The 15,137-nt window shown below is 37.9% G+C and overlaps 1 protein-coding gene across 12 annotated transcripts in view; it reads right to left on the reverse strand.

Moving 5' to 3' along the window:
• Nucleotides 1-15,137, reverse strand: part of DLGAP1 (DLG associated protein 1) — a 307,198-nt gene that overhangs the window by 213,091 nt on the left and 78,970 nt on the right. Inside the window, exons 4-5 of one of the 12 annotated variants that reach the window (XM_081013089.1) lie at nt 13,520-13,710; nt 13,321-13,415 (exon numbers count right to left, since the gene is read on the reverse strand). The exons of 10 other annotated variants lie outside the window; for them this stretch is intronic. The gene's annotated coding sequence lies outside the window, so the exon portion shown is untranslated. The remainder of the gene's footprint in view (nt 1-13,320; nt 13,416-13,519; nt 13,711-15,137) is intronic. One more of the 12 variants, XM_081013090.1, reaches the window with a different exon arrangement.

Here is a 15,137-nt window from a genome sequence, read left to right on the forward strand (position 1 = left end):
GTGATAACAATAATAATAATAATTTATATACTCCCCTTCATCAAGAAATCCCAGAGCAGTTCACAGGATAAAATACAAGACAAAACACAAGTAAATAATTAAACCAAAACAACAAAACAATAACCCAATAATTAAACCAAAACAAAACAACAATATAGAATGGTTGCTTATTCTGGTTATTTAGATTAATGTTGTATCACAGTTGCAAGTAGTCTTGGGAATGTCAGCCTTATTGTCCCCTCTGCAAAAAGAGACCATGCGGTTGGGGAATGATATTATGACTAAAAATGCTTGTCCATTAAATCTGTGCTGATTTGAGAATAAAAATACTACAAATGAACCAGCACAGATTGAACACAAATGTTGCGACCTTAATCACAAGACTGAACTATTCACATGTTCATCCTAGAAGTTGCTTCCGCCTCACAGCGGGGGCGTGTGGCGTGCTGGCCTCCCGGGCACACTTCCTCCCACCTCGGCGTGGGCGGGACAATGTCCCGCATCACAGCGAGGTGTCCCAGTCACGTCACAGCACCGAGCACCCAATCAGGAGGCTTGAGGGCATGGCCAGGACAATTTAAACCCCGGTGCGACGCCATTTCGTTCCCTTTTGCCTCGCGCTGTGGTTCTCCCGCCCTCCCACCCCTTTTTTCAGGTTTCGCTATTGGCCTTGCTTTGAACTTCATTCGGTCGCCCGTTTTGAAATGGGGGTCAGGTAGGAATTTTTTCCATTTGGCAGATTGGCATTTGGCCACTTGGTTTTCACCTACCTCTCAGCAATCATCATAATTTTGTAAGGTTTGGCGGTTAGGCATTGGAATAGAGGTGGGGGGGAGGGGACGTGCGGCCATCACCTGCCCCTCCATGCTCTATGGTATTCCGTTAAAGGAATCCGGGGTTCTGGATCTTGTCTGAGGCCCACAGAGGGGCTAGGGCCATGCCACGACCCCAGGGAACCCAGGGGATGCTCGAGTCGGTTCACGTAGGCAGGGCTCCCCCTTTGGGTTTACCCTTAGCAGACTTCCAGCAAAGCAGGCCGGAAGTCAGATATAGATTGTTTGGAAATGCCTAAGCCAATACTGCTCACATTCTGTAATCAATAAAGTTGTGGCCTAAATTACGCCCATTAACATTAACCTTAATTACTGTGTCATCTTGTCTTTATTTTGGGGAGTGGGTTTGGGGGGCATTGAGGTGCAATTATCCACTGCTGAGCAATCAAGTGATGCATATGCATGTGTAAATAAGCCCTGAAAGCATTTGTCTCAAACCAGCTTTGGGAGAAAGAGTAGAAATTTATGAAATAACTACAAATGCCATGGGTGTCCATGTTTTTATTTTATTCTGCACATGACCTTGAATTGCATAACAACACCACAAATGAAATAAAAATTCTATAGATTGGAACCTGCAAGTTACTACTATGACCATCCATGCTCTTATTATCACCACTCCTACAGCTTTATTCTATCAAAATAATTATAAATGATCACAGTTGGAAAAAATATGCAGGCTGAAAACTATAAACAGCTGTCCCCAAACTGTGGCCTTCCAGATGTTGTTAGTATTATAGGACCTATCATCCCTGACCATTGGTCATGCTGGCTGAGGATGATGGAAGTTGCAGGTCAAAACACCTGGAGGTGATCAGTTTGGGAAATGCTACCATAAAACATTAAGAGAATATTAAAGACATTGTTGCTCCCATAAATTTAGATTTACAATATTTAAACTAACCATACCATGTCAGTGTATTGCTGCTGGTTTATCCTTTCTGTGTATATTGAATGATGGCTGATAGAGATTGTTGAGCATATAATTAAAGTGATCAGCATATGTGATGCCTCATTAATTGTAAATATCTACATTTCATCAAGTTTTCTGAATGATTAAAGAATGCTGTCCCTCATCCTGTGCTAATACTGTATTCATTTCCGAATAAACATCTTAGAGCACTTGTCATGTATGAATGACTCAACAGTCTGGTGCAATTGAGTCTCCTTTGTAACCACTTTAGCAGTCAAAGAATAAGGATTTGGTGCTAAATTTACATTACAGGTTACTGTTCATATGAAACAATGATGCCATACGATTAGAACTGAAACATTCATACAGGGTGTGTGTGTATACATATATATATTACTAATAGCTACATGACACAGCAATTAATATGTCATTAGGGGCCTTTAATCAAGATATTCTACAACTTATCAAGACAAATAACTCTTGATTAAATATGGTACACACACTGAGCTGTTTCTCAGTCTCCTTCTAAGCTCCACCTTCAGGGGGCAGCCTTGAACCAGGAACTTCCGTCACACTTATCGATGGATTAAGTTGATGTGAGATGTCCTCAGAAACATTTTAGAAAATTTTCAGGTCTTCTGCATTTTCCTTAAGTTATTGACAATTGATCTGTTACTTGAGTAAGAGGGAAGTTGTGTGTGTGTGGCCTCATTTACACAAAGCACTGTACTATACCATTGCTAAGCATGAATGAGGAAGCATGCTGGTGGGCAAATAAATGGTCATTCTGCCCCACCCCCCTTTTAACAGGCATGCTACCAGAAGCTAAGTTATAGTTTGGCTCAGTGTTCAAACCTGGGCTCATAGTTTGCTTTCTCCAAATTAAAGCAGTAAGCCCAGAACAAAACTTATTTACAGCTTGTGGTTTGGAGCAAGACAAATCACAAGCCTGGGTTCAGATGCAACACTAAGTCAAACCATGGCTTAGCTCCCAGCAGCATGGTGGCGGTGGTGGTGGCAGCAGCAGCAGCAGCAGCAGCAGCAGCAGCGGAGCAGCGCAGCAGCCAGAATTTCCTAACTTCGGAGTTTCCCGAAGGCGTTTCATTCTACTTTAAGGAAAAAAGGTTTAAATTAAGCACCAGTATTGAACTCCAAAAATTTGCGAGGAGATACGAGAAGGACCTGGGAAAAGTTGAAGGGGAGGTGGAAAGGGAGGAACGACAGAGAGACGAGGAGGGTGAAGGGAGTGAAGAAGAAGAAAAAGAGGAGAGCTTAACAGGAGAAGGAGAAGAACAAGAGGAGGAAAGCAAGGAACAGTAGTCTCTATTTAATCTAGTTAAATTAGCTAGAATAGTTTAATAGATGGCTTTAAAAACAATAAGCTGGAATGTAAACGGTTTGAATAATAAAAATAAGAGGAACCAGATTGCACATGTATTGTTGAAAAAGAATTGGGATTTAATTTGTCTTCAAGAAACGCATGTTATAGGAAAACACAAGAGAGTATTAAGTAATAAGAGATTGGGACTGGACTTTGTGACCTCCGACAAGGTTAAGAAAAGAGGGGTAGTAATTTATATAAAGGAAAAATATGACCCGCAATTACTGTACAAAGATGAACATGGGAGAACAGTGGTGGTACAGATGGTGTTTCATGGAGAAAAAATAGTTGTGGTTGGAATATACGCCCCGAATGAGAAAAAATCAGCTTTCTTTTTGGAATTAGATAATATACTAATGGAATGGATGGACCAGAAAATGATATTGATGGGAGATTTTAATGGGGTGGTGACGCCGAATATGGATAGATTAACAAAAAGACAAGATGGGAAAAAAGGTAAACTACCACGATCTTTCTTCGACATGGTAAATAATTTGGGATTGACGGATGTCTGGAGGTTTAAAAACCCTACTGCAAAACAATTCACTTTTTTTTCAAATCCGAATCAGAGCTGGGGGAGGATAGACAGTATTTGGGTCTCGAGGGAATTGGTACAGAATTTAATTAAGTCTGAAATTTGGCCCCGAACTTTATCTGATCATAGTGCGGTTTCCATGGAGTTAAAAGGTAGAGAGGTTAAAACAGCCAGATGGAGAATGAATGAATATTTATTTAATGATCAAAGGATAGTAAATAAGGCTATAGAAACAATTGAAGAATACTTTAGGTGGAATTTAAATGGAGAAACTTCCATAGAGACGGTGTGGGACGCAGGAAAAGCGGTCATGAGGGGTTTTTTGATTCAGAAAAATACCCAATTAAGAAAAGAAAAAGAAAAAAAGAAAGAGCAGATTTTAACACAGATTATGGAAAATGAAAGAAAATTAACTGTTAACCCTAGTGAAGAAAGTTTAAAACAGAACTTAAAAATACTACAAGCTAAATTTGCTACAATAATTAACCAAGAGATAGAGTGGAAAATTAAGAGGATGAATCAAAAGAACTTTGAGTCCGCAAATAAGATAGGGAAATATCTAGCGTGGCAGTTGAGAGAAAGGAAGAAGTTGAGTACGATCAGTAAAATAAAAGAAGGAGATATGATTACGGAAGAACCAAAAGAAATAAAAAGAATATTCCAAAGATATTATAAGGATTTGTACAAAAGAGGAGAGGAAACAGAACAAGAAATAGATCAATTTCTGCAAAAACACCATCTGGAACAAATTGTAGAAGATGAAAGAGCAGCACTAGAGGAGAAAATAACACAGGAAGAGATAAAAAAGGCTATTAAAAAGATGAAAGCTGAGAAGGCGCCGGGACCGGACGGCCTTCCGGCCAAATATTATAAAATATTAATTAACCAAATATCACCAGTGCTGGGAGAGGTTATGAACAATATATTGAGAGAAGGAAAGATACCTAATACCTGGAAGGAAGCCTATGTTACATTGATCCCTAAAAAAGAGGTGGACACTATGGAAGTAAAGAACTATAGGCCAATCTCATTATTAAACAATGATTATAAGCTATTTGCAGACATAATGGCGGAAAGATTAAAGAAGGTCTTGATTAATAAAATTCACGGTGATCAAACAGGATTTCTTCCAGGGAGACAATTACGGGATAACGTAAGGAATTTGATTGACATTATTGAATACCTGGACATGAAAATAGACAGAAAAGCCGCACTGGTTTTCATAGACGCCGAAAAGGCATTTGACAATGTTTCCTGGAACTTCCTAAAGAAGGTTTTGGAAAGGATGGGAATTGGCGAAAAATTTAGAAGAGGCATAGAAGCAATATACAAAGAACAGAAAGCAAAGCTGGTGATAAATAATAATACAACAGAATACTTTAACATTTATAAAGGGACCAGACAAGGTTGCCCCCTGTCCCCCTTATTATTTATTGTAATTTTGGAAGTACTTAATAAGAGACTGAGGGAGGCAACAGAAGTGAAAGGAATTAGAGTAGGAAAGAAGGAATTCAAAATTAAAGCCTTTGCCGACGATATTGTTCTGACTTTGGAAGATCCACAAGATAGTGTAAAAGAAGCATTACAAAAAATTGAGGAATTTGGAGAGGTGGCAGGTTTTAAGGTAAACAAGAATAAAACTAAAATGCTGGTTAAAAATCTAACTAAGGAAGAAACGAAAGATCTAGAACAAAAAGTGGAAATCATGGTGGTGAAAAAAGTGAAATATTTGGGAGTGTGGATCACGGCAAAAAACATAAACCTATATAAAGATAATTACGAAGTTACATGGAAAAAAATAAAGAAAGATCTGGAAATATGGGGGAGGATGAAATTTTCCTTTTTAGGGAAGATAGCAGTGGTTAAAATGAACGTTTTGCCGAGGATGTTGTTTTTATTTCAAACTCTTCCAGTTATTAAAGGTTTAAAACAATGTAAAGAATGGCAGAGAACCCTGATGAAATTCATCTGGCAGGGGAAAAGACCAAGGATTAAACTGAAAATACTAACTGATAAAAAGGAAAGAGGAGGTTTTGCTCTCCCAGATCTGAGCCTATATTATGAAGCAGCGTGCCTACTATGGCTAAAAGATTGGATAAAATTGGAGAACAGAGACCTACTAGATTTAGAAGGTTTCAATAATCGGTATGGGTGGCACGCATATCTCTGGTACGAGAAGGTGAAAGTCCACAGGGCTTTCTTAAACCATATTTTCAGGGGACCAATATATCAGGTCTGGGAAAGAAATAAGAACCTTCTCGAAAGAAAAACACCATGGTGGATTTCACCAGTAGAGGTCTTAACAATAAAAAAAAAACAACATGGAAGGGAAGACAGCCACCTACGAAGATTTGGTAAGAAAATCAGAACAAGGGCTTAAACTTAAACCGTATGAGGAAATAAAGGATCAATTCACCGGTTGGCTACAATATCATCAGGTGAATGATATGTTAAAACAAGATAAAAGAAAAATGGGCTTTGAGGACAAGAAATCAAAATTCAATATAGAAATAATAGAAGGCAAAAACAAAACATTGTCTAAATTATATGACATATTACTGGAATGGCATACAAAAGACGAGGAAGTCAAAGAGGCAATGATTAAATGGGCAATTGACTTCGGTTATAACATCGAGTTTGAAAAGTGGTTGAAATTGTGGAATAGAGATATTAAATTTACGGCCTGTACGAGTTTGAGAGAAAATGTTTGGAAAATGCTCTATAGATGGTATCTTACGCCGGCAAAATTGGCTAAAATCTATAGATCAGAAAATAAGACATGCTGGAAATGTGGTGAAGTGGAGGGAGACCTCTACCATATGTGGTGGCAATGCAACAAGGTGAAGGTTTTTTGGGAAGCAATTTATAATGAACTTAAAAAAGTTTTTAAATATACTTTTCCCAAGAGACCTGAGGCCTTTTTGCTGGGAATAATGGGTAAGGAAATAAAAAATGAAGATAAAAAAATATTTCTCTATGCCACCACAGCCGCAAGAATTATGCTGGCACAAAACTGGAAAATAGAAAATATTCCTAACATAAGTGACTGGCAGGTCAAAATGATCAACTATGCCGAGCTAGATAGATTAACAGGCAGAATACGAGACCAAGACGACCAGAAATTTCAAAAAAATTGGAGTAAATTTTGGAATTATATTGGAACGGATATATAGGAGGAACTGGCGGTATTAGAAAAACTTTATCAGCTAATAACTATAAACTTTAATAAACTAATTACGCAATCCGAGATTTATTTGATACTTACCAAAAGGGTGAAGGGAAGTCAAAGGCTAAGGAGAGCCTAATGGTTATATTATTATTTTTTGTATGATTGTATGTTTCCTTTTTGTATAGTATGAATAATTTATGTTAAAATGTTTATTTTTGTATTTGTTAGTTCTTTTTTCTTTTTTTTTTCTTTTTTTTTTTTTTTTGTACAAATTCTGAATAAAAATTTACTTGCGAAAAAAAAAAAAAAAAGAAAGAGGGTGGGGGAGAATACAGCACCATACTAGGGCTAATAGATGGAATTTCAGGAAAAAAAAAAAAAAAGAATTTCCTAACTATAGTTAAGCCATAGTTTGCAAAGCTACAGCTCGGTTTAGCAATACGTGGAAACCAGACGTACGTTTTTACAGTTCCCTCACCCCTAGGACTAAATAAAATGGACTGCTGTGTTTCAGCTGGAGTTTTGTTTTGCAAACAATCTCAATATATAAAGTAATGTTTTTGCTTTATTGAACGCAAGATTTAAAAAAAAAAGATTTTCTTCATTCAATTTCAAAATGACATCTTACAGTATTTTGAAAATAAAATTTTGCTCACTCGCCAAACAATGCTAGTATAATCAATATGAAAGAGAAATTGTTAATGGATTTGTGCGCACCTAAAAACTCTCTGGGTTCAGACACCATTTGCTGTTTTCAGATCCATTTTATCTAGAATGGTGGTCCTTTGTGCCATTGTCCTGTGGTATATCCCACAGTTGTGGAATCTGTTCTTTATAGATATTTGTAGTTGTTCTTTCCTTTTCAAATTTAAAAAGTGTCTGAAAGCCTTTTTATACCCTAGATTCTGGTACTTTAAAATATATTACTGATTCCTCTTAGCACATTCTTCTGTTCACTTTAAAAAATGTGTTTTGTGCTTCCCAATCTCTGTAGTGGCAGGAAGTTCCAAATTACAGACCTTTACAATGTAGGTTTCCCTTGAGAAAAGACTTGTAGCTAAAAAAACACACACAAAAACAAAACCCTTCTATCCAGCAACACCTAGATTGTATTGCAAAGGCTTCATTTTCACAGCCAAACATTTATTTCAACAGTACAGGCATCAGTTCTTCTAGCATACAGAATGAATCAGTTTAGTGGCATACTAAGGCTATGATCCTATGTACACTCATCTGGGAGCAAAGCCTATTGAACAGAACTTATAACAGCAACATCCAGAGGTGGAGCTAGCCGCTCTGGCACTCGGAGTGGCACACATGCTGTGCACCTCGGGGCGGAGCTAGTTGCCCACAGGGAGCATCCGCGGGGCGGGCATGGCAATGTCACCCCCCCAGGGATAACACCCGGGGCGGACCGACCCCACCGACCCCCCTTCCTCTGCCACTGGCAACATCTTATGCATTTTCCATGCTCAGAATTGTGAAACAGGCATAGCTCAATTCATTCACATATTTGCACAAAAACTTAGCTTTTTTCAAAATACAATACACTGACCTTCAAGTACATAAATGCACCAGTGTAGTATATTCACCAGCAGGTGGTATTCATATTCGCCCTATAATTTGATAGAGAATGCATGCCCTCTCAATTGAATCATAGTGAAAAAGAAACAGTATCTTGATGTTTGAAGGACCTATTCCTGCACAGTTGCAAATACATGCAGTCTACACAGCATGTTCTGTCATTTATTTCAAATGTAGTTATTGTTCTTCCAAGTCAGTTATATGCCTGCACACACACACACACACACACACACAAAATACAGTGGAACCTTGGGTTATGTACCGTCCTGCTTACAAACACTTCAGGTAATGAGCTCCGCTAACCCGGAAGTAGATGCTCCTGGTTGCTAACTTTGCCCCGGGATGCGAGCGTAAGTTGTGTGGCAGCAGTGGGAGGTCCCATTAGTGAAAGCACACCTCATGTTATGAATGGTTTTGGGTTAAGAATGGACCTCCAGAACGAATTAAGTTCGTAACCAGAGGTGCCACTGTATGTCTAAAGTGCTCATAAAATTGCATATATTGGATAAAAATATGCATTATATTAGAGGAAATTGCATTGCAAAAATGTGTATACTGGACAAAACTGCAAACCAATATTTGCATATTAGGATAAGTTTGTACTGAAATGCTGATAAAAATTCACGAGGTTTTTTTTTTTTTTTTTTAAGGCAAACTGATATGAACATGTGGAAAGTGGAAAGCTGAAAGAGCAGAAAAATGAGAAACCATGAGAAAGCAAAATCAATATACTCGCCCATCCTTACACAGGAGGAGGCAATATTTTAGATATCCTGGTCCTAAATTGTTTAAGCCTTGATGGCTAAGAACTAGCACTTTGATTTGAGCCTGGAGGTTAATCAGAAACTCATGCAATTGATGAAAGAGCAGCATAATATGATCCGAAAAGCACAAATCATAAACCATCCTGGTGGCTACTTTATCTCTACCAGCTGTAGTTTCCAATGAGAAACCATCATTAGGTAATTCTAAACTGCCCTTCAACCAACTGGATTCCAGGATGATGTCCAATAAAAAAATATATAATAAAAACAAACCATCACCCTTCACAGAAAAAAAAAACCCTGAGGTGGCAATCAGGCATTTGAAGTGGCTGATACTTTGTATTTTGCTATGGGTTTCTTAATGTGTTGATTTTATGATGAACATATTTGCATTTTTGTGATCCACACTGGTATTTTGATGAAAGGCAGCACAGTAATTTTTAAATGAAGAAAACTATAGAACATTTAGATAACCATTGCAATAAAATCAATTCAAGTGGGTAGAATGTGTGTGTGTGTGTGTGTGTGTGTGTGTGTACACACACACACACACACACACACAACCCTGAAGAAATGTAATTTACATAGGATTCCTTGCCAGAGTAGGACCAAGAAGGTACAGCTTATGCTGTACAACAGTTTGTTTTTAAGGCACTTAAAATATTGTTATGGTTTATTAGACTAATACCCTAGGATGTGAGAGGGCTTGAATAAGGAGCCCTAACTTGACAGAATAATGAAGTTCGTCTTGATTGAGGTTTTCTGCTGATAATTACTTCTCTGAAACAGTAATTACTTCCAGCAAAAACAGTACTACACAGAGGATGTCTAATGGAAGAGGAAGTATGTTTTATAGGCATGAAAGCTATTCAGACACCAATTTAATGCAAAATGATAGCAAACAAAGAGAATAATAGCTTTTCTTTCTAAACAGGAAGCCATAATACAATTTTTACTGTTTTTCTGAAATCTTACTTTTCAAATATGTTTTCAGCTGCCTTAAAATTATTCAGGTGAGCAATCTCTTTTTACAAGTTAACAGCAGCTAACTTTAAAAATGTGGAAGTGCATGAGGAACCCTTTACACACACACACACACACACACACACACACACACACACACCTTACACCCCCCCACAACTATCAAAAACCATACATAGTTAAAATACAAAATAACAATTTTATCAGAACATTAAAACAACCTTAATCAAAAGATACAATAAAAGAAGTCAGTTAAAAACAGTTAAAACATTAGGATAAGTTCAAGATAAGATTTAAGATCAGGGGAATGCTTTCCTAAACAGCTGTCTCTTCAGGTGCTAGTAGAATAGTAATGGGGCCTCTTGTATTTATATAGAAAGGGCATTCCAAAACACTGGTGCCACCACTGAAAAGCCTACCTCCACTTTGCCACATCAGGCTGTGGCAAAGATCACCAGGTTTCATTTTCTGATTTGCTTACTGGGCAGTAGAGAAGATGTTGTGGAGTTGTAGTATATATACTTATAGGTTGTCTGAATCAAGGTCAAAATGGCATAGGTAACCTTCCAGTACATTTCTGAGCACAATTCAAAGTGTTGGTCCTGACCTTTAAAGCCTTAAATAGCCTTGGCCCAGTATACCTGAAGGAGATCACCACCCCCATCGTTCAGCACAGACACTGAGGTCCAGCACTGAGGGCCTTTTGGCAGTTCCCTCGCTGCGAGAAGTGAAGCTACAGGGAACCAGGCAGAGGGCCTTCTCGGTAGTGGCGCCCTCCCTCCCTGTGGAACGTCCTCTCATCAGATGTTAAGGAGATGAGTAACTATATAACCTTTAGAAACAGGCAGCCCTGTAAGGGAAGCTTTTTCAGTTTTAATGTTTTATTGTGTTTTAATATAAGTTGGAAGCCACCCAGAGTGGCTGGGGCAACCCAGACAAATGGGTGGGGTACGAATATTAAATTATTATTCTTCCAATAAGAAATGTTCAGTTTTGTGACAAGGTGCAATCATCTTCTTATTTCCACTTAACTAAGTTTATCAGATACATATGCTGGATAACTTTAACCAACAACTGGTTAGGGTACTAATATGCTCTCGCCAGCCCTATATCCTAACCACATGTACTGGTCTTGTCAGACTAATAGCAGACATCCTTTCAGAAGTGCTCAGGAGAGCTCTGTGCATGTTAAGTCTTCAATTTTACAAGACAATTGCAGAAATAAGTGTGAGCATTTGGCAATGTGCAGAAAAAAGCAGTTTTATTTGTTCTAAATACCTTTTTGATTAGTGTAAACTGTAAGGCCTGTTTCCCTACCCTACCAAAGTCTGAGTGCCCGGACTCAAATGTCTATTTTTTATAGAGAATTTCTTTCATTTATCTAGCACTCTGTAAATGAAAGTTTATCACCAGTTTAAAAGAGGAAATACTTGGTTTTTTTCCTAGTTACCTCAGGATTTAGAGATGGTATTCTTTGTGATATGATAAGCCTTTTTCCAGTATGAATAGGTTTTATTGTTAAGGTTAAGCCCTATAATACAGCAAACAGCTGCCCCACAATATCAACTCATCTTCACCATCTGAATGACAATGTAAGTTAATATATAGACTGCACTGCTTTGTTACTGAAGGTTTTACTTTTGCTTTAAAGTGCTCTCATAATGCAAGACAAATTCCATTTCTCCCTAATCCCGCTTGCTGATAATGCTTGACCGTTTATTGGTTTTTTTGTGCCATGTAATCTCTAGCCTGCATTTCGCTTATCAAAGCTTTTATCTAAGACTACAAGACTACTTTAACCATACACATGTCCTAATACGTTCATGGCACTTACTCCTGGGTAAGACTGTATATGAATGCCATCTACGTGGGCTTCTTCTTCAACAGCCTTTTGCCACTAACCCAGTAAAATGTTTGGCATGGCAATGACCAAGGCCGTTAGAGGCCACATTCCAAATTATAGATTGGAAACTGACACTGGGTATTCATCAGTGTTTGGGACAAGGAGTAGAAGAAATTAATGGCAGGAAAATTAATGGCAGAAAAAGCAAAGTGGGAAAGGATTAGATATTAACAATTTTGCCCCTTCAGATTTAAGAGTGGGCTCATCAGTAAATTCTTCCAGGTTTATGCTGTAGGATTATGCTATGCTGCACAGTCCTTGAATTTTATAAAGCATGAAAAGCTCATGTTTCTAATCTCTCACAAGTCCCCTTGATGTAAATATGGCTTCAACCAGCATCCTGCTCATATGGGGACTGTCTGCAGAGCCCCCTCTCCTGCTTATCTTAACTAGTCAGCTGATATTGGACAAGACATTTCTGCAGATACTTGAAGCTGTTGAATAGTGGCTCAGTTTTCTTTAAGTATTCAGTGTTCACTTTTCTCAGCGATCGCCTAATCTTTACAGGTCAGAAAGGTGGGGCTGTTTGTTCATGGAGCGGTTGTGTTTTCTACAAAACATTCAGCATTTTATCTGCAAGGACAGAAAAACTCAAATGTCATGCTCTACTGTGAACACACTGCTTGATAAATGCAGCAATACAACAAATTAGGCCAAATTCTTTTCTGGCCTAATCGGGAAATAATCCTCCTGTATAAATATTTAGATCTGCATGTCTGAAATGAGAGCCATTCTGCTTCCTCTCTTAGGAACGGAAGGCAAATTACCCAAGGAGTGTTCTATATTTGTTGAACTCTGCTGAGAGTGGGTGAGTTGCAGACAATTTTTCTTCAGAACACTGGAAAAAAAGGGGACTTGGAATTCTCAGTGCTGATTATTTTCACACTATTTGCATACCTTCCTATGCAGAATGTCTGAATCACTACAAGTGGGTGATCAAATTCAATTTCAGAGCTGGCATTATGGCTCAAGTCCTAATGGAATATTTATAGTTTATTTCATTACTAGATTTATATTTCACTTTTTATACTATGTGTTCAAGGTAATTAAGAAAATAACTGGTCAACATAATAATTATGAATTTTTAAAAGCCCATGTTGCAAAAAATAAAATCAAAGCATGTAAAAAGCAGAGCAAAGCAGGATAAAGCAGCCACTGAAAAGAGAGGGACCAATAAGGAGCAGCAACAGCCGTTTAGTGAGTCTATTTGATTTCTTTTTTAAATAAGGCCATTAGATGTGCTGGAATATAGCTCACCTGATGGAAGGCAGAGCATAATGAGTCACTTAGGAATTATTTTTAAGATATGGTGGTTACAGGAGCCTTCATACATTGCTTCCTCACACAGATTTCTGTGCGGAACAAGTAAAGCAGAACACTGGGTAAATGCAGATAAACAACTTAGCAAGCAGTTAACAGTGGGAAGTTTGCAACCTTTTTAAAAATGTGTGCTTACAAGTGGAACCCTTTGTATTTCTGCTCAGAAGTAGGGCCACCAAAGTCCAATGGGCTTTATTCCCAGGTAAGCATGTACAGAATTGCAATCAAAGTGGGAGAAAAGTAGGAGTGAGGATGACCATGGATAGCTTTGTAGCATTCTGTGATTGCTGTTATGCAGTCTACCTGTAGGCATACTCATCAACCATCCTGAAAAACTGCAGGTTGAGTAAAAAATATCTACCACTATTCAATTTCAAAAGAAATCACTATGGATTAGCAAGCCTCTTTCAGCAACTTTTTAAGAGAGCCCAACAACCCAGAAAGCTACTGTCATCCCCCCACCCTACTTGGAGTATTCACAATTACTAATCTTTCTCAAATTAATTACATGCTTAATTTTATTTTAATTTTGTTTTTATTAGAAATAAACTGGAGAAGCAGAACGCAAGATTTATACATATTCATCAGCCAAAACCACAGAGCTATATATTCAAATAGCAAACAACAACAACAAAATCACCCTGAAGCCTGGCCAACGTACATGCTACATTGATATTAATCTAAAATGTCTGAAAGTTAATTATTTGTGACCCAGTTATAAGCCATCTAAGAATCACATGCAGGCCAATTCTCATGCTTACACGCACTTTGTGCAACTTCATTAAGTTCAGAGAGACTTAATGGATTATAATGTATCAGCATATGGTCCATCTTCCCAGGATTACCAGGTACAGGAGAAATCAATATAAATGAAGCCTGAAACTTTTAAGCAGTGCAATTGTAAATTAATGTTGATATTAAGAGTCAAAGTAACTAGAGCAGCAACCCAACAGTGTCAGGTGAATGCCAATTTATTTCCCAACACACACACACACACACTGTTTTCCTTAGTTTCTCTGTCTGGCTCTACACATGGCACACAGAATGAGGTAGGTGAATATTTAACGTTTATTAACGAAATGTGTAAACTGCTATTCGTTAAAAGTAAAATCACAGGACAGTTTCCAATATATTATCTAAAATCATAATGCAAATAAATCAAACCATACAATTCTAAAAGCAACAACATAAAATTTAAAGATAAATGGCACTGCTTCAGACCACAAGTGGGATACTATTTTTGAATTCTCCCCCACATAACAGATGGAAAACTAGAAGATTTTTGACAAAGACTCTGTTGTGCTGGTTTTGTGTCTACAAGTTTTGCTCCCCACCTGCAGTCTGAAGTCGTACAGTTTATTCTACCATCTCATTGTGATGCATGTATAGACCAACTCTTTTCTTCTCTATCTGAAAAAGAAATAGCATCAAGTGCTTTGAAGACAGCAAACTGACCTTAGATGACAATTGATTTAAAAGAAGTATTAATAATTCAACAGCTGGCACTGCCTTGCTTCATTCAGTTGAGATGCAACAGTGAAGTCATATATACATATATACATTCTGAAAAATACTGAAGGTTTTTTTCAGGTGTTGATATGCAGCAAATACGGATTATGTAATCTAGAATTTGAAGTGGTGTGGTGGCTGAGAGTTGGGAAGTTCATACTTTAAAGCTCAGTACCTAGCCATATTCAAGCCATGATGTTTTAACACACCTGACCAAATGTTGTAGCATGTGGGCTCCTATTCTT

Source organism: Podarcis pityusensis, assembly GCF_964106645.2.
Source record: "Podarcis pityusensis genome assembly, chromosome: 7".
NCBI classification, from domain to species: Eukaryota; Metazoa; Chordata; class Lepidosauria; order Squamata; family Lacertidae; genus Podarcis; species Podarcis pityusensis.